This window comes from Pantherophis guttatus, chromosome 1 (assembly GCF_059756535.1).
Source record: "Pantherophis guttatus breed Tessera chromosome 1, ASM5975653v1, whole genome shotgun sequence".
NCBI classification, from domain to species: Eukaryota; Metazoa; Chordata; class Lepidosauria; order Squamata; family Colubridae; genus Pantherophis; species Pantherophis guttatus.
Window position 1 is genome coordinate 144,301,284 of NC_142063.1, and position 27,910 is coordinate 144,329,193.

The 27,910-nt window shown below is 38.0% G+C and overlaps 1 long non-coding RNA gene across 2 annotated transcripts in view; it reads right to left on the reverse strand.

Moving 5' to 3' along the window:
- Window positions 1–354: 354 nt before the first annotated feature.
- LOC117670271 (uncharacterized) overlaps window positions 355–27,910 on the reverse strand; it is a 55,674-nt gene continuing 28,118 nt past the window's right edge. The window contains exons 2-4 of one of the 2 annotated variants that reach the window (XR_015733673.1): window positions 23,359–23,406; window positions 18,750–18,925; window positions 355–1,711 (exon numbers count right to left, since the gene is read on the reverse strand). This is a non-coding gene — a long non-coding RNA (uncharacterized LOC117670271). Of the gene's footprint in view, window positions 1,712–18,749; window positions 18,949–23,358; window positions 23,407–27,910 lie in introns of both variants that reach the window. The other variant, XR_004592608.3, reaches the window with a different exon arrangement.

Consider the following 27,910-nt stretch of genomic DNA (forward strand, 5'->3'; position numbering starts at 1 on the left):
TACAAGAGTATCGACAAATGCATAACAGTGTGAACTGAAGTGGATCCAAAGTTTATTCCTTTCTATTTTATTTGACCTTGTTAAAGTGAGGAAACAATTATTCTCTCTAAAATACCTATATGTGAACACTTTCCCCTTTGCATTTATATGTTAATAACTCGAATTATACGGTCCTTATTTAGCTCTTTACATGTATAAAGCAATTCTCAGCACTTTCAAATAATTCATAGAAGGCATTGCTGCAGGGCTGCTGTGTTCTGAAAATTATATAAATTATATCTTTGAAAGGAATGATGCAGGAGTTTACCAACTTTTCCCAAAGGAAATTGATACTCACGTCATGTTGAAGAAAGGTTGGATTACAGAAAGTACAACATTTTATTGAATAAATTGTTAAAGTGGAAAGAGAAAAAAATAATAATACAGCACACTGCATTACATTGTATTCTTGCTCACATTCTGGCTTTGCCTTTTATTCAAGATCAAAAATAAAATGGTACCATTGCTCCCACCCATTTATTTCTGTTTTATAGAACTTTACCCATAAAGGGCTAGTTTTGCAATGCATTAAGAAAGTGCAGAACCCATATTCTTCTATGTGAAAATATGTTGGGGAATGAGAAAAGGTTTTAACTCCTCAAAACAACCGTATCTCCTTTTCTCTTCTTATTTAATCCCTATCATACATTTTAATTTGCTTAAAAATGAATACATTCTTAAATCTTAACATTTGCCAAAAAACTGTAATTGTAACTAATTTAATAAAAAAAAGACTCCTGGTGCATCCAGAGAAGTATGAGATTGGATTATACCTATACATTTCTTAAACAAACATTAATGTATTTCTGGATTTGCACACTGGAGAAAAGTCATAATTTTTGAATTAGTCCCAAGATTATCAGAGTAATATTTCTACCTATTGTACTGATTGTGGAACATTTTGCACACTTCCTTCTTTCCTAGAAAGCATTGTTGGCTCTTTGAACTTATTAGCACTATATTTGCTATTTTGACTCCTTCAAGAGTGACATTGATTATTATGGGTATTATTATACAAAAGGGTTAGATAGCTTGAATTGGTGCCTTAGGTGCTGGATTTAGGGAAACCTAAGTTCTAGTCCTGACTTAAGCATGAAGCCAGCTGGATGATCTTGGGCCAGTCACTCTCTTTCAGCTCATGGAAGGAGACAATGGCAAACCACTTCTGAAAACTCTTGCCAAGAAAACTGCATGAAATTGTCTATTTAGTTGTCAGAAGACAAAACACACTATTGTATTTTAGATGAAACTGCATAGACCAAGCAACAAATTCCCTCCCTCTCTCTCTCTCTCCATCGCTCTCCTTCCGTCTCTCTCCATCTATCTATCATCTATCTATATTTATCTGAATAAAAGAAAGCTAATAAAAATAAATCTGACTTTGGCAAAAATGAATATTTAATTCATTTACTTCATCCAAGCAATTTGGAGGACAGTAAAATTTAACCTGTAGATAGTACATGCCATAGTGTCAAAGAGATCACCTAAAATTAGTAGCAGGAGAGAACATCATCCATGTGCCTGATAGATGGGCCTCTGAAAGAGGAAGCATCTTAAGAAAGGTCTTTCCTTTAGATTGTAATCTTAGACGTGTTTTCAACGGGAGAAGCAATCCTGCAAATAGTCTGAACTGAAGGGCTTTAAAGGTCAACGGCGGCATCTTCATTTGTGTCTGAAAAACAATTTGCAATTGGTTAGTCACTGTATTGCACATACCAGATATATGGATTTGGTACAGACACTTAGCAACCTTCTGTGCCCATAGCTGTAGATAACAGTTTTAGAAGACCTAAAGATAAGCTAATAAGATCAAAGCTACAAAAATCCAGTTGGCCTCTAGTTGGCAGCAAAGAGAACAAAGAAGTCAGGGGTCATCCAGATGTTTATAGTCCAGATTCGGGGCTTACGTCAAGATATACATGGCAGATAGGTCCACCTGGCAAATATAAAAAAAGCCCACGATTTGAGCTACTGAATGGACATGGTTCCATGGGTAATTCATATAGCAGGGAGCTCCCTCTGTGACTTGGAGTTTGATAAGTTGGAAGGCCAAACAAGACCACTGTGGTCTGATTACTTGGTTATTTGCTAGCAAGGCTAAAACAATTCATCAGCCTGACTGCCATATGGTAATAAAATATATTTTAAAATCCCGTTTAATCTGGAGCTCACAGAGATGAACACATTTATTTCAACCCATCAAATGGAAAGGCTGTTCTTTCCAGTTGGATAGGTTGATTTTGTTTAATGGGCTTGAAACCCGATTCAGCCCACAAACAATTGTTTTTAAGTCTCATCGATTTCAACCCTCAGGTGTGTAACTCCCATCGAAATTAAGTTACTCAAAAGGACTTAACTTAGGGTTGAATCGTACCTATTAAAGTTAAGTTCCTTTAAAGAACATTCACATTTTTATATAAAAATATAATATCACCTAATTAAACTTGACAGCTTTTCACAAGGGGGCCCTGCTTGGCGGCAGTTTCGACATGTTACATTTAAAAGGACAGCATCATAAAGCTGATAACAAGGAGAATTAGACAGGAAGTTTTGTTTCTACTCTGCATATTCCTTTTATGTTTGATATTGCCAACCTGCTCTTGGTTAAGACACAATATAGCAGAATGTAGCAGATAGAACAGCATGACATCGCTCACCATACCTACTCATATTCTTTTCACAGAAATTATTTGGCTTAAGATACCATTCCACCCATGTAAACAGAAATTTCCATCCTTAAAATCCGTGGAACTCTGGATAATTTCTGAATTTCAGTTTCATCAGCAAAGTGGCTCCAGCAAAAAAATGTCTATGAGAGAGAAATCTCCTAGTTCAGAAAAATCTAGAAAGCCACAGACTTCCTATCTCCTTCATCCTGGTGCTCTCCAGAAATGTCGGATTAGAACATCCATCGTTCCTAAGGTAACATGCTAGTTAGTGGTTTAGGGTGCTCGGCACAATTTCTGTCATGTAAGATCAGTAACTATTGTGCAGCCCAACTTGTACCACAGAATGACTGTAGGATTACAATCAAAAGAACTAATTTTAGCTCCTAAATAAATATAGTTTTGGAGGTACAAGTTCATTTGCACTAATTTTTCAGCAGCTCGGGACCTAGTGGCCACAGGGGCCACTAGGATATAGAGAATTAAGAATTTACTTATTCAGTTGTCCCTTTTCATCAGTCACTCTGCTTGCTTTTTGTTTTACCATTTGCTAACCTAATATCACTTCCTTTTGCCATTCTTCCCAGCGTCACCCCCATAGAGTACTTGCTTACTGACTTTCCTCTGTCTGGGATTCCTCACTTGGTCCTGGGCTTTGTCTATCTTTATAATATATTTCCATACTATTTAGGAAACCTGCTTCACTACTGCTTACACAGATTAGATTCCTGCTGTTAGTACACCTGCACACATACAAAAAGCTTCAGATACTATATAAGAGATGGAGAGACTGCTTATTGCTCCAAATCACCACCATCACCACTATCATCATCATCATCATCATCATCATCATCATCATCATCATCATCATCACCACCTCCTCCTCCTTCTACCAGAGGCTTCAGCTACATCAATCATTTCCATAAGACCTGCAGTAGTAATATAAATCCTCCACTGGATAATCCTTGAATTTCACCTAATAAACAATTTTTAAATGCTTAGATGTAGGTAAAATAAGTGTGTTAGGGCTACCAGAAACTCAAGATGCTTTGGGTCAGAAATTATATTATTGGACAGTTTGTAGCAGTGCCATTGGGAGGGGCACTCTGGAGAGATAACAAAAAGGCACTGGAAGATGCATTTATACAGTAGGCTTTATGATGCGTATCCTTGATTTAGGGACAACAATTCAGGAATGCTTATTTTAGTCTAGGTAAACTATGCAGCTGAGAGCTTCACATGCAGTTCCACCTACAGTGCAACTGTCATGCTAACATGTCAACTTCCTTGTCAATAGTTCCCACAGGAGCGGGACAGTGGGACAGAGTGAATTTAATTTTCCTAACTTGGTTCCCCTCCCTCCCCCCCCAAAAAATTGTTTCAAAACTCCTAATCATTTGTTTGTTATTCACTTTGTGGATCAAACCACTTGGGCACAGGGGGAAAGTTGCCATGAAACTACCAGAAGAGGTCTGGGCACAACACTTTGGGGAAAGTAGAGAAGCTTGCCTTGTTACAAATAGGTAGTTTGGTGGTCTTGTGGTTAAAATACTGAGCTAGAAAGCAAGACACTATGAGTTCAAGTCACTTTCTTTTAAATCAACAGGCTTCTTGTTGGGTGATGCAATTGGCAACAAGCATACTTGTGCCTGAACAAACTGGGGAAGGTCGAGAAGCATAAATTCTGGCCATCTCAAAATACACACTTTGGATTTCTTCGCCCATTTGAATTCTATATTTGAAATGTTTGTTTCTTTCTGTCTCCCCCCCCCCATTGCAGTCTTTGGCAGTGCATGGAAGTTTATAATAAATTTGAAATTTCAGAGAGAATTTCTCTCCAAATCTAACATAACTCTACCCAGCGAGGGTCAAATTCTACTCTCATTTCTTATGAAGTATTGCCATGGAAACGGAAAGATTTGTTCAAAGCCACTAATACTATTCTGGCATTTTTATTCTTTTAACCACCTACTGTGTTTCCCCACCCCCCCTGACTTCCACATTGGTCTTTCATACTTTTATTTTTTATAAAATAAAACCATTACCATTATCTGCCTAACGTTGAGTGTCTTGGTTGTAAATGGAGCAATCCCATGGGCAGCCTACATGCTCTTTCAGGCCCCAATCAGGTTTTCTAATCAATTAAGCAAATTAATCCATTTCTCAAATTATGATTAGGCTGCAATAATTATTATAAATCCATGATTGGAAGAAAGCTCTTGACGTGTTTTTTTTTTAGAATCCTTAAAGGCTAAAATGATCAAGAAGTGTTGAAAAACAAATAGGCAGATGCACTGTGTGTGATGGGATTTGCCCCCCCCCCCCACTCTACTATGAAATATATAAGATTTTGTTCTGGAAACCTTATTTCAGCTTTGTGATCAAGCTATATGATTTCTATAGTATGGGAATCCAAAGAAATAAAAGTATGTTTATCATCTTTGCCTTCCATCTCTTCCCCAAGGAAGTCAAAACAGCAGTTACTGTATTCCCACTTCTTGACTCCAAAATCCTGTTAGATGCATTTAGTGATTATGTCTACATTAACCAGCAAATTTTATGAATTAGCAAGAAGTAAAATCCTGGCTACAGACATTCCCACACCAAGCTACAGTCATACTACGCCCCATACAATTCCTCTTTCAATTGTTCAGTATTTACAAAGATTTGCCATACTGTGTTTTCTGCTAGCAGTGCCATGAAAAACCAATTTATTAGAAATGAAGAATGTTCATAACTCTTCCTAGTGCCAAGGCCTATAATGAGCGAGCTTGCAGGGAGGAGGGAGATACACCAAGTAGCGATGGATGAACTTTTTAAAAAGTCCTCTTTTTTTCCAAGTTCTCTTTTTTTAAAATAAAAACCTTAGATTTAGTCCACCCCATGTCTACATTAATTCTTTAAAACGGTTTACCTTTTTTTTTTTTCACGAGACAAAAAAAGGCACATTTTAATATTTACAAAACATAGTATTTGGGCCAGGAATGCACCCCACACATGTATATAAACGGGTTACATTTTAAAATTCATGTGTGTTTTTATATGCACCTGATAGGCAAATATTGTGTAATCACTTTCCACAATATATTTATTTATTTATTTATTTATTTATTTATTTATTTATCTATTTATTTATCTATCTATCTACCTATCTATCTATCTATCTATCATCTATCTATCTATCTATCTATCTATCTATCTATTTTATTGGACTTATATGCTGCCCTTTCTCCACAAGGACTCAGGGCAGCTCACAGCAATAAGCAACAGCAAGTCCAGATTAAAATTCAAACAATAAAAGAAACTAAAATTCCCATTAAAACCCCATTCAGTCCAGGCCAGCCTGGCGAAACAACCATGTTTTAAGGTCACGGCGGAAAGAGCGAAGTTCGGGGGCCACCTGGAGCTCCAAGGGAAGCTGATTCCAGAGGGTAGGTGTGCCTACAGAGAAGGCTCGCTCTCTAGGGGCCGTCAGCCGACATTGCTTGGCCGACGGGACCTCAAGTAGGCCCTCTCTGTGTGAGCGCACCGGGCGATGGGGAGCTGTTGCTGGCCACTGGTGATCCACCAAATACCCCGGGCCTAAGCCATGTAGGGCTTTATAGGTAATCACCAACACCTTGAAATATAATCTATTTCAAATGCGCTTAATGGTGAAAAATAGGTGAAGTTATGCAAAACTTTAACAGATTAACAGAGTTGGAAGGGAATTTGCAGGTCATCTAGTCCAACCCCCTGCCCAAGCAGGAGACCCTACATTTTCCTCTACCTAGGATTGAACTCACAACCTCCTGAGTTGTGAGGCAAGAATTCCACCTCTAGGCCACAGCTCCACTTAATGTGCAACCACTGTGTCATCCATTTCTCTGCAAATATCTGGCATGGTATTCACCAAGATCTCCGTTCCATCTGATTTTCTGTTGTTGATGTTATTCTTATTATTATTAAAAAGTAATGGAAAATTGGGATATTCCCAAGCATGGTACAAGCTTATAGCATCATCTTTATTGATAAAAGTGTCACTTGAGCCCCTGAAAGCCTAATATTCATTCCTAAGGCAAAACTGTGCTTACCTTTTAAACTGTTCCTACCTTCTATGCTCATGTTGACTTGCCTCTAAATGGCTTAAAAATTCCTGTCCAGACCAAGACACCTTGGTAACAATTTGCCAGGTGTAAGGGTTGGACTGTCATTGTTTCATTGTTTTTCCAATCACCCGGGGGAAGTGTGAAAACCTTTAGGTGATTGGAAACTTGACTCTGAAGAGAGGAAAAATTGTGAAACAGTGGAACACCACTCACTCCCTTGCCCCAAAATGGCAGGGAGAAGAAAAAAATCCTGTTTTGAACCATCATCCTTTGATCTACAAGGCAAGAATTATATTGCTTATTCCAGTGGTTCTCAATTTATGGTCCATGGACACCTGGGGGGGGTGCAATTTTATCACAAGGAGTCTGCAAAGACTTGAAGAAATGTTATGATTTAAATCTTAAGTCTTTGGGGCTATGGCCACAAAAGCTATTTTTATGCCATTGCCTAGCTTATGTCATTGCAATAGCTAGGGCAAATAGCGGGGGGTGAGATATCCAAAAAGAACTTGACTTAATGGAAACCTTTGCAGAGAAGAGGAAGGAATGTCATTTTTTCTGCAAAGTAGCCGATGAAATAAAAAGGTCCAGTCCAAAGAGCTCTTACAGAAGACATAAGAGGAAAACACTGCCTTTAAGCCACAATTATAAATTGACGATGGCAGTAACATATAAAGAAAACATCTATAAAATGTTTTATAGATGGCATTTAGCACCAGCAAGATTGGCAAAAATGTACCCAAACTTATCACCCAAATGTTGGAGATGCAACCATAAATTAGGAACATACTACCACATGTGATGGATGTGCCCCAATGTTAAAAAAAATTGATATAAAATTAAGAGGTGGCTAGAAGAGATTACACTCCAAAGGACTGATTTCAAACCAGAGTTGTTTCTCTTAGGAATAATAGATACAAAAATGGAGAAAAGTTTGTATTACATAATATTGCACATACTAACGGCGGCCAGGATCATCCTTGCGCAACAATGGAAACAGATTAATACACCACCTGAAGAAACAGTAATTAAAAAGATCCTCGAATGTGCAGAAATGGATAAAATGAAAATGGAGATTAAAGAAAGAGATGATTCGGATTTGGAGTATGGAATAGATTCTATATGTGGCTAGAAAATAGAAAACAAAATAAGAAATAAGTTTGTGAATTGAATTTTGATTAACTGAAAACTAAAAGTATTGAATATCAGCAAGGGTAAAACACCGACTATGAAAATAAATAGGATGCAAATTAATATAACAATTCTGGTTACAAAAGTTGTTAAGATGGCTATATAAGACTAAAGAATTGAATAGAAGAATTGAATTTAAAAACAAAGACAACTGTTGATGCAGGAAGTTGTAAAAATATTACATAATGTTGTTACTTATGTTTTGTATTTTACCGTTCGGTGTATGTATATCTTTTCTTTCTTTTTTCTTTCTTCTTTTTTTCGTTTTTGTCTTTTTCTGTTACGTCTTTGGTTTTAAAAGTTTTAAAATATTCAATAAAAATTATTTTTAAAAAAAGACATTGGGAAAATATTAATAAGTAGGCCAAAATAAAATTTATGTCAACTTGCAAAGCTTTCAAGTTTTGAAGCTTGGCTCATGGCTCATGAATTAATTAGGGCATCTCTCAGAAACTTCACAATTTATGGATGAAGTTAGTCTCAAGTCTAATATGAATGTGGGGTGTGGCAGTGGTGGGGTGCCTCCGGTTCGGTCCGGTTCTATAGAACTGGTAGTAAAACCGGCGGAGGCTCTGCCCATCCGCCACAACGTCATCATGGGTAGCAGAAGCACGCGCATGCTCCCGTTGCGAACTGGTAGTAAAGGTAAATAGAACCCACCCCTGGGATGTGGGTATACCCCACTATGGCAGTCACTTTTGAGATCAAAATTCCAAGTGTCATTGAACTCAAAATTCCCCCCCCCATCCAACATTATCCCTACCTTTATCATAGGAAGGTCTTAAGCATGCAACTCACAACTGAAGGAAGTGGTTCCAACAAACCCCTTTTAACAACACACATAGAGAGAGAGACAGAAAGATTGTTTGATTAAGTGCTCTAGTGTTAGAAGAATTGAAAACAAAGAAAAGCCCAAGGCATCAGTGAAATTATAATATAGGACCTGCCAGAGAGGGGATGACATAAGCCATATATAAATTTCTGTTTAATCTTGCCAAATAACAGAAAAGACTATTGGAGTTTTTAATACAAAGCAGTGGTAGAAACATATTGTTATATTTGCTGAAAAATAGACATGATAAAACACTTTTAACTCATGAGTCTGTTTGTAATGTCTTAGTGGAACCCTTGAAAATGCATTGTAATCTAATTTATTATTGCACTGTTAAGAAACCTTTCTAAGGCATTCTGTCTTTTAGAGGGTTCAAATGGCATTGCTGTTCTTGACCTTATCATCAAATTTACATGCCACAATACCAGAGATGTTCTTAAAATTCATTTTGTCAGAGTTATGCAAATATCATATATATATATATTTTATTGCAGCCTTTATTGGAGTTTTCCAATGGGCCACAGATATTTTAAAATCTCCTCCAAAACTTATCCAAATAGATGGATACTTTGCCAGTTGCTGAAATGAGTGGCCTGTGGGAGGGAAAAAAACAGCAATAATTATTTACCATAATGCATAGTGTCAGAACTGCTGGGTGATCTTGTTACACTCAGAAGAAACAGAAGCTAAAATAGATCAAGAGCAAGTAGTAAACAGAACATGTTACAACCAGACAATAGTGAACTGGAGCTGATCTAGTTTGTTCCCACCACCAGATGTGTTTCCAGAGGCCAGTCATCAGAAGGAGTATGGTAGTTCCTCATCAGAGTAACATTTTATTAAAAAGCACAATCTGTCATGAATTATTATTTTCATAAAATATGTTAATCTGAAAAAGCACAACCAGATTCCTTCACATTTTTGACTACAATAAATTAACATGACTCTCCTCATACAATCCACATTAAGTGGATTTCCTGGTAAATCATAAAACCTACCCAGCTATATACCCCGTGGCACAAAATTAAGACTGAAAAGTTTTCCTAGTATTTATAAGCAGCGTTCTTCTGTGCCGTGTGGATTTTTAAAGACGTTCGGCAGAAACAAGGCAGCATCACAAAAATGTAGCGTATAAACAATATTATCCAATAAAGTCTTAGAGCGAAGTAAAATCTTTTTTTTTTTTTATTCTTTCAGGTTCTTCATATTTCCCAAGTGCTGTATCTTCTTGAAAGCCTGAAAGAACAGACTTCTGGTATAAAGCCTAACACACCTCTAACAACATCTCCTGGGTTTCATTTCCTATTTTCAAAGCCTGATATGAAAATGATTGTATTGGATATATTGTTTGTAGGATCAAGTCACTGCAGTAGCACAAATCATGGAACCTTTAGATTACTGCCACATGGACATCTATACCACTGTTGTTTCAGTGTCATAGCTACGGTACTTAGTTAAGGCTACTAGATTTGGGCTGCAAAACTTTGGACAATCACTGATTTTTTTGTTTTCTTTGTTGTCATCTAATGGTCATCCAGATGTTTATAGGGTCTCCAACATTGGAAGGCAATGGTTTTGCTGTTACGTTTAATTTATTAAATAATATAAAAGAATGATATGAAGACTAGCATCATACAGTTTTCTAGTCATGTCCCTTTTATTGGAGCTTCAGCTACAGATATGAACATTTTCCTTGAACGGAGGTAAAGATTCTTTTCAATAGAGGAAAATATTTGTGGTAGACTTCCAATGCTCTCAGAGCTTGGTTATTTTATAGCTCTGATGATGTCACCTAGTTTGGTAATGAAATATCTGCCAGAAAACAACCAAGCTCAGAGAACACCAAGGACCTCTCAGAGATTCCTGTTCTGACCCAGCCTTCGCAAGTAGTGATAAGACTTGTGGGTAAAACAACCCCTTTTTATAACAGGGCAGGTCTTTTATTCACATGGATAAACTAAAAATCAAATGTAATTAGTCCGAACAAACCTGAGTTTAGCCAGGTAAGGGGCGTGCATAAGAGCACCAGCATGCCTACCGTCCCTGTCCTAATGTTCATTTATTTGTATTCATTTTATGTGTTCAATTCATGCTTATATTTATATATATTATCTAATACGTACTTGACAAATAAATGAATAATAAATCCGAACTGCTTGCTGTATACTAGAAATGAATGGTTCTTTGTGACAACCAGCCCCTCCTAAGCCCCTCCTATTTATTTCCCAGCCAGGGAGGGGGTGGCTGTCACCTGCATCTGCCTCTCCCTGAGAGCCGGCTTACTGTTTTCCTTTGCTCTCCTCTCTTTTCCTCTCTACACATATGCGCATCTGTGATAGGCCCCATTTGTTCCTCCCTCTCACTCAGCTCAGGCCCCAAAGACAGCTGCCTCTCCACCTGGGGGAGGACAGAAGGCCCCAGCTCCGCCTCTGTCTCTGATGCTGTTTCCTTATCAGAGCCTTCCAAAGGATCCGAAGCTGGCCCAGGCTCTCCCTCAATCTCCTCCTCGTCTGACTCTGCAGTTAGCTTTTCTGGCAGCTGATGGGCCACAACAATTCTTCCTTTTAAAGTAGGAATGGGACAGCATACATTACCCCAGATATAATTTGGTTTTCCACAGTTTATTTATTAATTAAATTTCTGTGTTGCCCATCTGCCCTGCAAGGTGACTCTACTTCATTATATCAGGTAGAAAATGTATATCAGAACCACCATATATCCCTCTCAGGTACTTTCCACCTTTGCCACCCATTTTTCAACAGAAATGAAAGACATTTCCTTAGGATACTGGGCTTCCTTGCCATAAACACTCCTCTTGACAATGGAGTAGCAATTGGAGCCTGGGACAGCATGCAATGATTCACTACCACTTTTAAACCGGGAGAGCCATTTTTATCACTATATTTTTCTTCATGAATCAAGTTCCTTCATGAATATAACTCTGGCTTGTATCAGGAGGAAATATAGTAAGAGTTCTATGGCTACAAATAGAAAATCTTTTCAGAACATATCAGAGCCGACATGCGAATGTCTGTAAATAAGCTCTATACTTCTAGGAATACATTCTGAGGATTTTTTTATTTTATTTTTTTGGTAGTAATTGAAGTACAGAGTCTTCCAGGCCAGATTAGATTGTTCAATCTGTTGTACTAATTTGGGATAAGTAAAACCTTGTGTTCATTTCCATTTTTATAAAATTCATGTATTTTTAGCAACTACACCATCGCAGTGGAAAATGTTCTTGCAACATGCAATGCTAAAATTTCCTACTCTGAAAAATTTGGCATTTGGACTAACACTATTAAAAGTTTACTGCACTCTTTATTGTATTTTTTCCTCAAAAACTGTATCACAGCTTTCAAAATGTGTGAAAGATCAACTTCTAATCATCTATAATTTTTCCACCCAGTATTTCCCATTCTTCCTTTTCTACATATGGCAGATATAGTCTGGACTGACTGTAACCTTAGTAAAAGGTTAGATTGATCATGTTCCAACTTTTCTTATAACTTTGAGTCTGGAGCTCCACTCTGCTCTTCAGAAAGCAGGAGAAGTGGTTGAAGTTATCCTCCCTGGCATAGTCAGATCTCCTGCCATGTACAGTCACTCTGAACATCACAAAGTAGCCAGGATAAAATCCAACCAAAAACTGATGAATTGTCTACAAAGGTAGCATCTTTAATTCAAAATCAAGCAACTGTATAAACCTTTCTGACACATTTTACTAGCCTCATCATGGAAACTCATATATGTTTCATTTGCTTTTTATTTCTTTCTGATTTCATTCTGAAATTACCTGGATAATAATAATAATAATAATAATAATAACAACAACAACAACAACAACAACAACAACAACAACAGGTTACATCCTCCAACGATACCTTAACATTCCTAAGTCCTTGGTTAGGACTCGAGCTGCTGAGCTATTAACCAGCCTCAAAGGCTGTGAATCTCACTAAAGATTAACCAATAACAGCAACAACAACAACAACAACAACAACAACCTTTATTGTCACTGCACAACATATGTACAATGAGATTGGTGGAGCTCCCTCAGTGCAACCCCCCCCCAACACAATACAACTCACAGTGGAAACAGAAAATCCCTAACCCAATAAAACATATTAACAAACACCCAGTCCTATTAATATGTTACATGTTGCGCCGGCCCTGCAAGTCCATCGTACTATGTAGTTATGATAGAAAGCGTCCTCACTTCTATGTATAACTATATATAACTATGTAGTTATGATAGAAAGCGACCTCGCATTCAGGAGTCTGACAGCCCATGGATAAAAACTGTTCTTCAGCCTGTTGGTGTGGCTGGCTATGCTTCTATATCTCCTTCCGGATGGTAGGAGAGTAAAGAAGTGATGGCCAGGGTGAGAGTCATCCCTGAGAATTTTCCTCACTCTTCTAAGGCAGTGAGCCCTAGAGACTCATCTAGTGGTCTCAGGGGACAGACCACAATGTTTTGTGCTGTGCTCACCTCCCTCTGTAATGTTTTTCTATCCATGGCTGTCAGGCCAGCATGCCATACCGTGATGCAATAAGTGAGGACACTTTCTATTGTGGATCAGTAACAGGAGGTCATCAGTTGTTGTTCCAGCCTGACCCTAAGGAAATGGAGTTTGTTAGGCCTTCCTGACCACCTGGATCATGTTGTTTTTCCAGGTGAGGTCTTTGCTGAGATGGACTCCCAGGAATTTAAAAGGGGAGACTCTCTTTACACAGCTCCCCTCGATGTAAAGTGGGGAAGGTTCCTCACAATATATGGGTTTATTTTATAGCATGTCCATGTACAGGGAAAAAAAATATCAGCTCCTGGCCAATAAACATGGGCAGGCACCCAATAGCGATTTTTGTTTTTCTATTTTGCTATTTGGATACTAGTTTAATCTTTAATTGTATAAAAATATTTGAATTTACAAATTTCATTTCTCCTTCCAGGCCACTTTCTATCTTCTGTTAGTGTTGATACCCAGTGATACAAAAATCAGAAAAAATATGTGGAAGTGGGAGGTTAGTGAGTGATTAAAGGTTTGTTCTTTCATAGCAAGTCATGATGAGAATCATACTTAAGGTGACCAGACGTCCCGCTTTTGGCGGGACAGTCCCGATTTTTAGCAATTTGTCCCGCGTCCCGCAGCGTTTCAAAAAAGTCCCGATTTTTCATTCTGCCTCCTGAGTCCCGCTGCCTCTTGAGCCCCAGCTGATGGCTAGAAGAAAAAAAAACTGTTTAAACTCTTGCCCGGGGCTTCAAAGGGCCGCCCTACAGGCAATCAGTGTAAAGAGTTCCTGAAGCAGTTTTTTTTCCCCTAGCTAAGCTGCAGAAACGAAACCGAAACCAGGATCTTTGGTGCAACATGACAAAATGAGGCAGAGAGAGATTTATTTTTATTTTTATTTTTCCTCCCCAAAAAAGGTAGGTGAAAAACTGCAAACAATGGGAAATTTAGGAGGAGAGTTCAAGATTTTAAAACACAAAAGAAAAAAAAGCTGTATTTAACTAGGGAATTGTAATAATTGAGATACTATTAATTGTATATTGTATTGAAAGCAGAAATGGTTAAGTTGTGGTTCTGAGGAATATATGGGGGAAATTATTTGGTTTATTATTATTGGTAAATATAATTAATTGATTTGTAAGAAATTGGATTGCATGGAAATAATTGGAATATTCATGTTCATATTGATTAATATACAAAAAAGATAGTTTTATAACTAATTGATTTATATTAAAATGTTGAATTTGTATTAAACAACTGTATTACATAATTAAACAATGTGAGGATGGATATAAAAATAGATGACAATGGGAAGAGGTATAATATAGAATAGAAGGGAAAAATTGAATTTGATTAAGATTAGAGATGAGGATTGTAGGAAGTTAGCACCCACCCCTCTCCTGGAAGAGTGAAATATTTTAGGAAATATGAAAAAGGCAGAATATTATATTTCCCTGGGAGAAGCACGTTCCCTGGGAGAAGCAGCTCCCACCTTCCTGCCCCCCACTGTTTGTTAATGGGACAGAGGCAGAAACCCAATCCTTTGTCAAAGGACATTTGCAACACAATAGCAACAGAAACTAACACAATGGGACCCATCTAGATGAGGCTCACCACATGGCACCTGGGAAGATTGCATCAGCCAGCAAGACCCCCACCCCCTGGGAGTCTGACAACCAATCAGGATACTCTTTTGGGGCCCCAAGAAATGCAGAGCCAGGGAGAGCATAAAAACCCGAGGATTTTCTGTATCTGCCCTTTTTCTGTTCAGGAACTCAAGCCATGTGATCCTGTCCACCATTAAACCATCTTTCCAAGCAGTCTCCATGTTTCCAGTGTCTGTTTCCCCACTTGGAGCAGAACCTAGAAGGATGTTTCTTCCAACAGGATGAAAGGTAATATTGGTTTTTTTAAAAAAATAGATGAGGAATAAATATGGCAAAAAGGAAATATAGAAATTGTAAATTTAATTGAAGTGACTAAACACTGTTTAAATTTGTGAACCGGCCAAATACTCTGTTCAAAGAAAATAAATTGTATGTTTGTATGTGTGTTTCTAATTACTGCTATTTATTCATATTTGTTCTCTTTTATTCTTTAAAGTTTAACCATTCATTCTTTATCTTAATATCTTTATATTTGTTTGGGGTTGGCTTTCTTCCCTTTCATCTTTTTTATTGTACAGCAATCTTTCTCCTCAAACCTACCACCTCTCTTTTTTCTTTCCTTCTTACTTTCTCTTCCCCCCCCTCTTCTTCTCCTCCCTACTTCCTCTTCCTTTCTCCTTCTCCTCCTCTCTTCCTCCCCCTCTTACCCTCACTCCTACTCTAATTTCCCTTCCTTTCCTTCATCCCTCTCTATTGCTGTATCCTTTTATGCATATGGACTACTCAGAGGGCTGAAAAAGTTATTTTTGACTGGTCCTCACACTTTTGACCAGTCCTCGAACTTATGACTGTCCTCACATTTTACATTTTTGCCCTATCTTGTCATCATGGTGAAGAGAAGCAGTTGTGAAATGAGTGACATGGTTGTTAAGAATGCTGCATGGGCATAAATATGAGGATGGTCATAAGTGTGAGGACCAGTCAAAAGTGCGAGGACCTGTCAGAAATGACTTTTTTCAGCCCTCTGGTTAGTCCTTTTGTGCATATGGACTACTCAGAGGGCTGAAAAAGTTATTTTTGACTGGTCCTCACACTTTTGACCAGTCCTCGAACTTACGACTGTCCTCACATCTTATGTTTTTGCCCTATCTTGTCACCATGGTGAAGAGAAGCAGTTGTGAAATGAGTGACATGGTTGTTAAGAATGCTGCACGGGTATAAATGTGAGGATGGTCATAAGTGTGAGGACCAGTCAAAAGTGTGAGGACCTGTCAGAAATGACTTTTCAGCCCTCTGAGTAGTCCCTATACACATAGCCATGGCCACCCGGTCACATGACCAGCTAGCCACGCCCACCCAGTCACATGGCCTCCAAGCCACGCCCACACAATAAGTCACACCCACAATGGTGTCCTTCTTACCAATGTTAAAATCTGTTCACCTTACCCTATACACATAGCCATGGCCACCCGGTCACATGACCAGCTAGCCACGCCCACCCAGTCACATGACCAGCTAGCCACGCCCACCCAGTCACATGACCAGCTAGCCACGCCCACAAAATAAGCCACGCCTACAATGTCCCTCTTTACCAATGTTAAAATCTGGTCACCTTAACTTTGACCAAGTACCATTCACTTATTTTACTCTTTCTCTATTTACTCTATTATAAGATCAGGAGATATTGATCAAGCATGGGGGCTGAGAATTTTAACCCTTGTCTTCAAACCAAATTTCCCCTCCTTATAGATCAGGGCTGTCAAACTCAAGGCCCACGGGCCAGCTCTGGCTCCGTTTTTGCTGGCAGAGGGTTGCAGGATGCTGTTGCAGGCGAAAACAGATTTTGGGAGCCCGTTTTCACTGGCTGAGCACTCGGGCCACCACAGGCACCCCCAACATGAGTTGACATGTTGAGCTGGCCCTGCCCCCTGGCCCCACCCCCCAGCCCTCCAGAAGTCAAACACAACCCTGATGCAGCCCACAATGAAATTGAGTTTGACACCCCTGCCATAGATAGAAATTATACAGGAAAAGGATCCTTAATTTGCCCTAATTTGAGTTTGATCCCTTATTATAAGAGCCATAATGGCTCAGTGGTTAGAATGCAGTATTACAGGCTAACTCTGCCCACTGCCAGGAGTTCAATGGGACCGGCTCAAGGTTGATTCAGCCTTCCATCCTTCTGAGGTCACTAAAATGAGGATCCAGATTCTTGGGGGCAATATGCTGACTCTGTAAACCACTTAGAGGGACTATAAAGCATATGAAGCAGTATATAAGTCTAAGTGCTAGTTCTATTCCTCTTGTGGCTCAGGGTGGCAGAGTGATTTGTAAAGAAGAAATCAGGTATTATATCAGTTGGGTGATATGATTGTTTTCCACAGTGCTGTAATAATACTTGAAATGAAGAAACCCAATGGAAGGACCATATTGTGCAGCCTACATGTGTAATCAAAAATATAATTTAGAAATACACCATGAATTTTACCAATTACTTCAGTAAAGACCTTAAGCAAAGCTGTTATGTATGTTATTATTCTAACTAGTCCATATAGAATAACACAATTGTCTATCAGTGAATGACAAAATGGATTGTCAGTGTTATCCATTGCTGTATGATAAAAGCGTTCCTACATTTTTCATTATTCAAATATATCACCAAGCTTCCAAAGAAAAACAGAAGTAGCTAGTCTATATATTTTACTCTTTTGTTCTGATAGTATAATGAGGCAGAGCTACTGAGATGAAGCATCACTAATGTTCTCTGTAATTTTCCACTTCCACTCTTCCTGTTTTTAGTATTGCTTTTGGGTTCTTAATTACTAAATGTTTAGAACTTTAACATGGTTATCAGTAATCAGCACGTCAAGTGCAACATCCTTCTTAAATCCTAAAACCTTGAAAGAAAAACCTATTATTATCTTCTTACAGATTAGGACAGTGATTGCTAGTCAATAAATAAGACATCAATTTCTTATTCAGGTTCACTATTTTGTATAGGCTTCCCTCTTTATTGTTTATACTTAGAAAAAACTCATTTTATATGTCTTTTCTGCATTATCCAAAGACTGTTTTGAGTGTTAAAATCATAGATCCAAAAATGACAAGGGCACATTTCAACTAACAATGTTAGTAGACCATAAGCAGCAGTGTGATAAGCTAGAGGCCATGAATCAGAACACCAGAGACCATTTAGTGGCCAAGACTAAAGACATAGCATAAAGTCAAATAGGAGCTAGGACTCAGAAGCAAACAGCTATCGTCTTCACAGATTTAAAATCTAATAGGCGTATCTGAAAATAGAAAAAGAAACATCTAATTTGATATGAATTGCATGGGTATCCAACTTGATGTGAAATGAATTAATGTCTTTCCAAATGAGGGAAATTTATATGTAGAGTATGGATTCATCAAATAATTCAATTGATTATATATATGTAAAAAAATCAGAAGAAAATCTTTAATATGCAAAAAAAAAAAATAGACACAGGACTGCTTAATAATTCTATTAAAGAACATTATATGGTGATTTTTTTTAAAAAAAAATCTTGATGATTTAAGAGGAAGAAGCTAATGCTACCAATTAGGTCCTAATTAATTATTAGGAGGAACAAGGGCAGGAGCAAATTTTCACATTTTGTTTTAAATGACAAGTATTTATTATGACTGTCACTCAGGGATACCCAAATATGCCTATTCATCCTTTGTTTCAAACACTTCAGTACATAAAACGTATCAATATTAGATCAGTGGTATTTTTTTTCTTTTCCACAAGAAATAATTTTCATAGGAACGACAGCAACCAAGGAGCTCACCAATTTTTCCAAAATGTAATCTCATTCATCCAGAAAGCAGATGTAATGTGATCTTATCCATCCATTCAATTGAGGAGAATTGGATGGGGCTTTGTTGGAAGTAGATGGCTAAATCTTCAGTTCCTTCCTTTCTAATAAACATTCAGGATGATTCCAGATGAGCTGATCTGCTGCTCCTGAATAGACAAGCCACGAGATACTGACCAAGGAACCATGGTATGACAAGAATTTTTGATAAATCAGTAAATATTTTTTAAGAATGTTCAATTATTTAGTTTTCCTATGACTATTCATGAAAAATTATTAACAATATTATATACTGTACCTCATATGTAACCTTTCAATTACTAAATGCAATATTGCAAAGGGATTTCCCAGGCAGCATGCATAGAATTGCAACATAATATGTACATACTGTAGCTAAAATCCTATTGTGTATTATCCATATTATCCATTCCAAACTGTAAACGATAATTAACGTCTGCTAAACAGTGATCCTGTATTATAAGTAGCCAACATTTGCAACACATTAATTTCATTAAAATCAGTGTACAATTTATTTTTCACAACCAAAGCCCATAGATGCAATTAAATGCACATTAGGCTAACTGTGATGGCAATCACTGTGAATTAAGGATATTTTTGTGATGCTATGAGTTAGGAAGCTATGTGTCAGGTTTAAGCGCACTTTGATTTGTAGGCCACAGTCCAAAATCACACAGTTGTGATGTCAGAATTATATCTTATAAAAAGGCTCTGTGACAAGCACCCCATGCAGATTATATTTATTTTGGCCCAGGAATTTGAAGCGTGACTTAATATCATAGCATGGAAGTTAGGAGACCTTATCTGTAACTCCTGCCTTTGCCTTCAACCGGCAACTTCAGTTTCCACCACCCTTTATAAAATTGTGATTGCCATCTCAGGCAGTGCTTGCCTTAATTCAATATTTGTCTCATTCCTATCTCTTACATTCAATGTTTGCTTAATTCCCAAGGGTACTTTTCTTTTCTTTTTGGGGGTAATTGTTATATGCTTTGCCTTTCCCCAAAGGCTCATTGTATTTTGCTCTCTTTTCCTTTGCATCGGTAAATGAACGTGTACTGAATGCACGCGAAGGTAAGATGTTACCAAACTTTGTAATGACCATAGCAAGGCTGCAAGGGAATTCTGAATTACAATGGTGTTGACTTTTCTAGATTCATTCTGCAAATCATTGCTTCAGTTTGGACTTCCATGGAGATTTGGGCTGCAATCCCTTTCCCACTTAAGGCATTGGCAAACATTCCATTAATTTCAATTGATCAGGAATGCATTTTTAGCTCAGAAAGTTTTTCAGAGCACAGTGTGTAAACACCAAACGCCTAAAATTATAAGTTCTTGAAGAGAACCTCCCCTGCCTGCAAATTTTCCCTCTTCTGTTTATTCATGATTGATTGGCTGCACACTCCTTATTCATTGATAATATTAAGTTTGGATTGCATGACTTCTCTTACAATTATTATTTCCAGCATATATAGAAAAAAAATCTGCAATTGGACTGATTTCTATATTGAAAGCACTAACTATAGTTATTTGGGTTATATTCCTCAATTACATGCACAGTCATTTAGTGCAGGATATGTCTACTTTATTTAACCTCTTCTAAAGACTGATCACCAGAAATCCTTGTTAATCTTCTAAATTAGTCAGTTAGCAACACTAACTGACTTCAATGAACTTGAAAAACCTGGTTAGTGTCTGACAGGAGATCAGAAAATCCCAGGATAGTAGGTTAGTCCAGGAAGGTGAGAAAATATTCCAGAAGGCAGCAAAGGCAATAAGCATTCCCAGATTTTTGTCAAGAAAACTACATGGATGTGTGTCTATCTAGTCATCTGAGGTCAAATTCAAGTCAATGGAACTTTTGTCTTTAGAAATCATAAAAGCTAATTCTGTTTCTGAAGCAGTGCAATTTTAATGTTACATTTAAAATATTTCACAGTATGAAAAAAAATTACTCTAATGCTGAATAATGAATGACGACAAAAATTGTCCAATGTAATTGCAAGCAAGAAATAACTAGCATGCAAATAATGTGCCCAACTCTGTTAAACTGTGGTTTTCAAAAGGAAAGGAGCAGATTTCCTCTGCTTCTTTTGAATTCATTAGGCAATGTGCTGCTTTGTTTATTTTTCTCTTTTCACTCTTGTAATTTCTACAAAGACGGGGTGAGCTGTACATTCTTCAACCTGGAAACTCTCACAAAGCAGGAAATCAAACTGTCTCTTACTCTTGATAAAGGTAGAAGAGAGAAGTAGCACTGCTTAAAGATGTCGTGAGGCACGTCATGAATTTGCATGCATAGGCATTCTGAAAATCCTTCTTGGACAAGGATTCTATTTAATTGGCTTTAAGAAGACACTCTTCTCCCACAGTGTCTTATGCAGAGCCATCTGTGCAGGGAATTAACAATCTGGAGATTCAGCCCTGGAACGTTTACCGCTTCTCTAGGGCTGGACATTATATAGTTCCAGTGGTTACACTAACTAGAATGCCAAGTCCACGGGACTAAGCAAATTGGAAAAGAGGAGATGGAGGACTTTGTGACGCTGACTGAGCCCAAGTTATACTAGCAACAAAACAAAACCAAGAGCCAAATGCCCAAATCTCAGTGTGCATGGCAAGCCCTTCAGTACACAAGACATAAGCCAGGACAGTTGTGCCATCTCTATTTAAACAGCTATTGTAAGCAACTATAAACTTATTTTTAAGGATGCCTGTGTGTATAAATTAAAGCATGTGGGCATTTTGAATACCTTCAGGAGAATACCCAAGGGTGAATAATATTCAAATTAAAAAATTAACAGCATTAGAACTCAGTTATGAATAAAATCAGTAAATTCACAAGCAACAGATCTTGGGACAGTTGTTGCAGTGGCCATGAGCCATTCATGAAGGTCTAATGAAGCATATGGGACTTAGTGTGGTGTCTAAATATCAATGGAATTAGGATCAAAGACATTATTGGAAGAGGGCATACCAGTTTTATATAATTCCAAGAACCAAACCAAATGCAGATTATTTTCTCCATCTTTTGGTCTTCTTTCCCTTTCTCATTCTCTTCCCAATCCCAACTTCTCTTACACAGGAAGGCACGTGAGCAGAAATTTGCAATTCTACCTATGCACTTGCAACAATGGCTCACATTTTGTCTCAAATCATGTGGATTCTCTCTGCATGTATGCCAAATATTGACAACAATGCTCAATAACATGAAATTAGCAATGGTGGCGCAATGGTTAGAATGCAGTATTGTAAGCAAACTCTGTCCACAGTCTGGAGTTTGATCCTGGCCAGCTCAATGTTGATTCAGCCTTCTATACTTCCAAGGTCAGTAAAATGAGGACTCGGATTGTTGGGACAATACGCTAACTTTATAAACAGTTTAGAGAGGGCTGTAAAAACACGATGAAGCGGTATATACAGTAAGTCTAAGTGCCATTGCTATTGCTGTATACTTGCCATGTACAATCCCATGTACTGTTTGTGCACAACTTCATTTTCAGACTCTAGCCTTTGAAATAAAATGATAAAAATATTTTTTTTTCTTTTACTCACCCTGCCAAAGATTGAAGAGGGTTCACTTCAGGAGTGAAATGCTCCTGGTTCGGACCGGATTGCCCAATCCGGTAGTGATGGCGGTGGGTGGTTTGGAGAACCAGTAGCAAAAATCCCTGCACCCCCCACCACCACCATGCCCAGCTGAGCTGCACAATCATCAGAGGCTTTTTTTTTTTTTTTTACTTTTAAAAGCATTTTTTCTACAACCTCTTCGGCCGAAAAAATGCTTTTAAAAGTAAAAGAAAAAAGCCTCTGATGATTGCGCGGCTCAGCTGGGATCGTCAGAGGCTTTTCAAAGCATTTTTTTCTGCAATCTCTTGGCCGAAGAGGTGGTAAAAAATTGCTTTGAAATGTCTCTGATGATCCCAAATGAGTTGCCTGATCGGCAGAGAGGCATTTTTTAAAACGCCTCTCTGACGATCCCAGCTGAGTTCCCTGATCGGCAGAGGCTTTTCAAAGCATTAGAAAAAATGCTTTGAAAAGTTAAAAAAGAAAAAAAAGTTGGCCACGCCCACCCAGTCACATTACCCCCCACCACCACCAAGCCACGCCCACAGAAAGGTAGTAACAAATTTTACATTTCACCCCTGGTTCACTTCACTTGGGTAGATATCTGAAGAGCCCAATTATTCACTTCCTGGGTGAATCAAACAGTTTAATGAATGGGATCAGAGATGATCTTATTGGGAAAAATATAATTCAAAGCTATACTTTGGGGAAATATATTTGCACATTCCAAATGTTTATCATCTTGCTATTTTTCTGTTTTTCTCTAGAGTAGAGAAATTATCATATGGCTGCTGGTTCTCTACTGAATCTCCCCAGCAGACATCAAAAGGATAATAAAAAGATAATTTAGTAGCATTCATTCAGATAATCCATCTTGAATAGATTTTGAACTATCTGCATATGCCTAATTAAGATTCACTAGAGCATCTGTGGTAGATGTTACTGTATACTTCAGAGTGGAGTGCAAAGAGACAGAAAAGGGGAAACACTTTCTCACCTTGTTTCCAGGGTTTTCATCAAGAAACTTCAATAGTAGCAAAGTAATCTTCAAAAGAAAAAAAAAACATATGTTAAGTCATGAATAAAATAAGCTTGAATGATTATGAATGATTTGCAACACTGGTCAAAATGAACAGCTTCAAAGAAAGGTATCACCCAGGAAATACTTTTATATCAAAGATAATCCATTTTTTAGGCATGGTCATTTGTTTAAGCGTACAAAATTCTCTATCACTGCTATCATCCCAGTGGTTGAAAATATAGAATTGCTCTTTTTGGATCATAATACTTGTAGAGGGAGATGAAAAGAGACTCTTCGCTTGTATTTTTGTGTGAGAAAATATGCATACAGGTAGATAGATAGACAGATCAACTGCCAACATAAATGGATTGCCAGAAACATGGTAGAGTACTTTTCATACAGTTTTGTTGTATAAGAGCCAGTTTGGATAAGAGCAGTGGTGAAATCCTCCTGGTTCTATCCAGCTCACCGAACTAGTAGCGCCTGCGGCGGGAGGTTCTGCCCTCCCGCCGGGACGTCATTACGTCCAATTTTTTAACCATCTGCGAATGTGCAGAAGAGGTGCGCGCCAGTGGTAGGTGGCTACCGGTTCTCCCCGGTTCGGGCGAGCCAGTAGCAGAGATGGTGAGGTGAGAGCAAACCGGTTTGTTCCGACCGTCAGTTGGGCCCTCCCACCCCTGCACTATACCTACCTATATTCGTTCGTTTTTAGCCCAGCTGATAGGTGCGGCAGAGCGGATTGTTATGCCTCAGCTGTTCTGAAATTCAATGCGTGTGCACAAAGCAAACCGGTGGTAACACCGGTTGAAACCCACCACTAGCGCGCGCGCACTCCTGCGTGGCAGAGCACCCAAACTGGTAGCGAAGGTAAGTGAATTTCACTGCTGTATAAGAGTTAAGGTGCTGACCTAGAAACTAGGAGACTGTGAGTTCAAGTCCAACCATAAGCAGAAAGCTGACTGGGTGACTTTGGGCCAGTCACTCTCTCTTAGTTCAACCCACCTCATAGGGTTGCTGTGGAGGAGGATTGAAAAATATATTGGTAAAGATAGCCAGACATGTAAATTTATGTAAGTTTGTAAAATAAAAGATTTTTTTTCCTTAGGTCACTGTCTTTATATAATATCAAGACAAGCCTCTTACATTTTCTTTATGGAACAATTATCAGTATTTGTGTCATGTATCCAAAAGATAAATAAGACTGAAAAGGAAAATGGATAAATGATTTTTTTTGTTGCTGTTGTTGTTGTTGTTGATGATGATATAGACAAGAGTTGGTTTTTGGTGGTTTATTATAAAGAAAGAAAGGGAAAAAAACACCATACAGTAACATTCCAAAGCGATAAACATCAATAAAACATTTATTTAAAAAATAAATAAATAAATTGTTGACTAAATCAAAGTAATCCACTTGGAAGTTGATCTTGACCTGCAATTTCAGTTTTGTGTGTGGGACAAAATTGTAGATATCTTCACATTATAAACCATACATTATGAATATTTGAAGAAATAATTAGTAGGGATCACGGTGTATAATTCTATTAAGAGAGAAGCCTCCCACCAATTCTTCTATTTATAATTTCAGAAATAAAGAATGATTCATAATCTTTGCCACATCTTTGTGTAATACCCTAAACTTTAATACCTGCTTTAAACGTTCACATTTATAAGCCTTAAGTTTTATAATTCTATAAAACTTAAAATTTGGGCCAAAACTGTATTTTAAACTTCTGTTCCTGACATAAGGATCATAAAACAATTCTTTTTCACATTATCTTTAGTGGAATTCCCACTAACCAAGCTGAGAAAGGACACATCATCCGCCATTAAAGACAGCATATCCTAAATAAAACTAAATATGCTGTAACATTATTTTAAATCATCCCCCCTTTCCAAAACTAATCAAAGTCCTACAAATGAGATGGAATTCTGACAGCTTTCTATATTGTTTTAATTAAGTAGCCTATAATTTAAACCAGTGAACCATAAGAACCTAATGCTTATCACTGAAGCCCTGGGAGAACTTTTGAAATATGCATATAATTCTGCCTGCAAGGTAATTGAGGGATATTTTGGGGATGGAGGGGGTAATTAAAGGTTATGCTGGAGAGTAATAGGAATAGCCCTTGTGCATGGGGTAGTGTTAGCAACTATGCAAAATCTCTCCAGGAAACCGATTCAGGTTCCACATATGCCCTGCCTTCTGTTATGTTCAGAGACCTGTCATGTCTACTCAGCAGAATTGTAAGAAAGACCTTTTCACAGCACAGTCTGCTACTCCAGGTCAAAACAATGCAACCCTGAAGGAATGGTACCAGAAATTAATGGATTTCTTTGCATCAAGATACAACAAAATATTTGTTTTAGGGATCTATGAAGGCCACTAGTGGCCCTGCTATCTGATGCTGGCATTAGAACCATGGTCCCAAGTTTTCTTTAATCCTCCAATGATAGAAAATAAAGCTTTGGGTGGAAGTCAAGCTTGCTCTATAATACCGTTAGGGTTTAATTCTTAATTTCCAGTAGTGAAATGGACTGAGTTCTCCAAATACCTGGATGCTTCAGTGTTTGGTCAGTCAGTTTTGATTTTCTGGTACAGATAGTCCTGGATTTACAATCATTTGTTTAGTGACAATTCAAAATTACAACAACACTTGACTTATAAGTGACTTATAACCAGTTTTCAACCTTACGACCATTGCAGCATCCCCATGGTCCCATCCCCGTGATCAGAATTTGGGTGCTTGGCAACTGACATATTTATGACAGTTGCACCGTCCCAGGGTCATGTGATCTCCATTCGGAACCTTCCCAACAGGCTTCCGACAAGCAAAGACAAAGGAGGGCGGGAGCAGCCAGATTCACTTAATGACCACATGGCTCACTTTAAAAACTGCAGCGATTCGCTTAACAACTGTGGCAAAAAGGTCGTAAAATGGGACAAAACTCACTTAACAAGTGCCTTGCTTAACAATGGGGATTTTGGGCTCAAATGTGGTCATAAGTCGAGGACTTGTTTAGAATGGATACCCAGCATATGGTAAGTAAATATTTCAGTCATTTATGGGGATTTTGAAAAGAGGGAGTGGGGGGGGGGGAAGAGAATCAGAAAAGTTGGCATGAAATTGCTGCTAACTTCACTTCCTTAAAATATAACTATCACTTTAGGGACAATATTTGCTATGTACCAAGAGGAGGGGGGGAGGTGTGAAATCTCCTCTAACAGTGATGGTGGGGGGGGGGGGTGGGCCTGACTGTAACTGCCAGAGTGTGTGCAGAGAGATTCTGTGTGAAAAGTGGGAGATTATGTGCTCACACACTAATGGGCAGTGAACTAGACACAGGCTCATTTTTCACATCATGTCATCTCTAAGGTTTGAATAAAAAGTAATGGCCAAAATGAGCCTGGATCTATCTCAGACATTATCAATTGCCTCCTCAGTTTTATTTGTGTTGACTTGTACAGTCTAAAAAGATGACAGTCTCTGGGCCTCTGGATCAGTCAGAGTGATAATACACAGCACATTACACTGTTGGTGACAGGGCTTGTTCTCCTGGCTGGCATATGAAAGGAACACATCTCCTTCCGTCATTTCAAATGCTATAAACTGACAGAATAAAGAACCTGGCAGTGGGGACATCACAAACCCTGTCTGTTATGATTTTATGAGATAAACTGCGGTTTCTAGGGTATCTTGTTCAGGAAATTAGTGTCATTCAAACTTTAGCGCAGGGATGAATGCGGGTGGGGGGAGTGGTTTAAGAAGATAAATAGTAGAATTGTGAAATGTGGCTCTTGCCTGCTTCCTGCTGCCATGAAAGCAGGACTCTATTGAAAGCTAGGAATAGCGACGTAGGCACAACTGAATGCTTATGTGTGAAGAAAATGCTCTTAGATAAATTCTGGAGGCCAACAGAAGTGGATTGAGACTTGTTTTTTTTTTTTAAATGTGCAATTTTGGCAGCTTTAAAAAATACTCTTTTTCAGTCTGTTTGGGGAAGATGATGTCCAAAAGTGAAAAGTTGCATGAGTCTTTGTAGCCTATCAGATGACCAATAAACTCAATTATACTAACCCACGTCTATTCTGAAAACAGTGTTACTTTGGATAGTAGGATGGGTGGCATATAAATTAAACAAACAAACAAAAACATCCTTACGATTTATATTGATATTGTTTCCTGGTTGCTTATTTGTACCCTATGACTATCATTAAGTGTTGTACCTTATTTATTTATTTATTTATTAAATTTATATACCGCCCTATTCCTAAGGGACTCAGGGTACCTTATGATTCTTAATGAACGTATCTTTTCTTTTATGTACACTGAGAGCGTGTGCACCAAGACAAATTCCTTGTGTGTCCAATCACACTTGGCCATTCTATTCTATTCTATTCTATTCTATTCTATTCTATTCTATTCTATTCTATTCTATTCTATTCTAAAATCAATTATCAAAATCAATGGAAAAATTGCTTATGTTTGACTAGGACATTCTTCTAGCACATTACCTTCACTTTCAGATA